Source organism: Mirounga leonina, unplaced genomic scaffold (assembly GCF_011800145.1).
Source record: "Mirounga leonina isolate KUSES-001 unplaced genomic scaffold, KU_Mleo_1.0 Mir_413, whole genome shotgun sequence".
Classification (NCBI taxonomy): Eukaryota; Metazoa; Chordata; class Mammalia; order Carnivora; family Phocidae; genus Mirounga; species Mirounga leonina.
This window is the reverse complement of record NW_023270734.1, coordinates 2264226-2267095: the sequence shown is the minus strand read 5'-3', so window position 1 is coordinate 2267095 and position 2870 is coordinate 2264226.

The following is a 2870-nucleotide window of genomic DNA, read 5'->3' as shown; positions in this document are numbered from 1 at the left end:
AGGCAGTCACTTAACCAACTGAGCCACCCAGGCGCCCCTCAAACCAGGATACTTTGAGTACGAAAGAGGGTGCTGTCAGTCAGCACACCAAAACAAGAGGTGTAAACCAGGACTGTCCCAAATGGGGTTTTATGGTCAACCCAGTGTTTGTAGACCTATGACCTGCCAAACTGCTGAGATTTCATAGAATTTTCTTTTATGAGATGCGTGTATGTCCTAATCCTGCAGATTTGAGTCATTACTCCTGAGTGTATGGTTTCTTGAGTCACGTCTTGCACGTCTCAGACTGTCCCCCAGATCAGCCAGATTCCTCCTCTGAATGACAAGCTCCCCAAATGGGTGGCTAAACCCACTGTCATATTCACGGTCATAGTCATTGAAGTTGTAGTTGCAATAACAGGGGCATCTGCTGCCTGGTCTTCCCCCCCACTTTCCCCTTCCCCTCCCCCAAGTTTTTATGCTACTTCCCTTATCCATCTTGCCCCAGCTTTCCAGGCACCTGCAGCAACATCCAGCAGGACATTCCCAAAGTCACGAGCAAGAACTTGTGGCTCACGAATCCCCAGACCGTAACCAGCCTGCTTCTGCTGTGAGGTCTGTGCCCTTCTTCCTCGGCAGCCAGATAAGATACCTTCTGGCAAGTGCCACATGTGTTTCAGTAACCTCACCATGTCAACAGTAAGGGATAGACCCCCAAGGCAAGCTAGTTTAGCCCCAAAGGGGAATTTATTGATTCAAGGATCTAAGTAGGAAGGACAGGGATGCAGCGGGGCTGGAGGAAAGCTTAGAACCAGAGATCTGAGTGCCACCTGGACTCCATCTGTAGCTCTGGTCCTATTTGGAGGCATCAGCTTGAGTGTCTCTCTTTGATGGTTAGCATTACCATATGCCAGGAAATGTGGTTTCTGAGCTCCCAAGTTTTGCACCTTGGTGGGGTGTATGTGTGTGTTGTGTGTGTGTGTGTGCGTGTGTGTATGGCCATGGGAATAGTTCCATCAATTCCTATGTATGAACTTGGGGCAGGACAACCAGGAACCCCTGAGAGGACCCAGCGCGTGTAGGCATATCTCCTCTCAGTCTCCTCTCAGGAGGATCGATGAGATCTCTGCTTGGACACAGGGGAGAGACTTCCTAACTGCTTGGTTATTAAGGCCTCTGCAAGAAATAGGTTTATTGGTGGTGTATGGACACTGGTGATGTCGCTTACATTCTCAGATTCTTCTGCCAAGTTTTGTTGATACCTGGGGAAGGAAGAACTAATTTTGTTTAACTGATGTCCTTGGTGAATGTTTGACACGCATTAGTGCTTTTGACCCAGAGGTCAACATTAAGATCACGGCATTGGGTATCCAGTCCCAAGATCCGACTTTGCATACCTAAGCGAATCAGCCAGAGCTGGAGCGAGAAGGGTGGAGGGGCATTTCCAGGAGGATGGATTTGCCAGGCAGAGAGGTCCAGAGGCTCCTGGACGATGAGTCTCCTGGACCCCTGGCACTGCCCACCTCAGCTGTGGAAGTCCCACTTCTCATCGCCCCACTTCTCATACCCGCACCCCCGAGGGCGTGCCTTCTCCCGCCCAGCGTGAAACACACCCTCAGAAGAACCCAGGCAAGCTTCCTTTTGTGTTGTTGTTTTACTTTATTTGTTGTTGTCAGCTGCTGCTGAGGTTGTTATTTTAGGAAGGTCCCTATAAGCTGTCATTACATGATTGCCCCGGCCTGCCACCAAACAAGCCAGAAACCATCCCCGACACTCCCCTCCACCCAGACTCCTCCAGCACAACAAACAAGCCCTGACTTCCTCGCCCTGGCTCACCCCTCCAGTTCCTGCCCTCGCCTGCCGGGCTCCTCACTGAGTGTCACCTCATGGTGATTTACTCATCTTTGCTCCCGTCCCAAGTGTTCTTCACCTTTGACACCCTTCCTTCTGGCACCTTGCACTTTTTTTGGTAGATAGAATCTGGTGTTCCCTTTTGTCAAGCTGCATGTACCCTTCTTTGAATTTCTCCAGGGGTCTTTTCTGAGGGCCCTGTTGCCCATGTGCCTTTTGATACACACACACACAGTCCCCACCACACACACACACACGCACACACCACCACCACTCAACTCGCTCAGATTCCCCTCTGTCCCTCCCTGTTTCCCTCTTTAGGGATCTAAACCAAGCAAGGCCATCCTTGTGCCCGTGGGGCTGATCGGCTCCAGGCAGTGTCCTGTGGCTTCTCCAGGTCATTCCCCAGCTTCCCTTCGCCTTTCTTCAGCATCCTATGGGACATCCCTCAGTCCTGCCTAAAAACGTTCTGGCAGGCTCTGCTGTCTGGCATCCGGCCTACCCTCTGGGCACGTGCTACCAGCCCTGTGTTTTATTTCCCTTCTCACTCTGGGCCCACCTTTGCTGCAGCCAGCACATGGGTAGTTTATACAAATGTAAACTTCCCTTCACCCCAAGGTTACCCCAGGTGTTTTTTGGTTTTTTTTTAAGTCAAATCCCAGTTGTTGGCACTACGCCTGAAACACTACTCTCAACTGCATGGTTGAATTCAGAGTTTCCTCTTTTTTGTTGCATTTTAAAAATCACAAAGCGTGATTCTTTGTCATTGTAAAAATAACACATAGTTGCAATCAAAATGTAGCAATTAAAATATTAACATTTTAGGGGCACCTGGGTGGCTCAGTCGTTGAGCGTCTGCCTTTGGCTCAGGTCATGATCCCGGGGTCCTGGGATCGAGCCCCGCATCGGGCTCCCTGCTCGGTGGAGAGCCTGCTTCTCCCTCTGACCCTCCTCCCTCTCATGCTCTCTGTCTCTCATTCTCTCTCTCTCAAATAAATAAATAAAATCTTTAAAAAAAAAAAAAAAGAAACACTGAAATT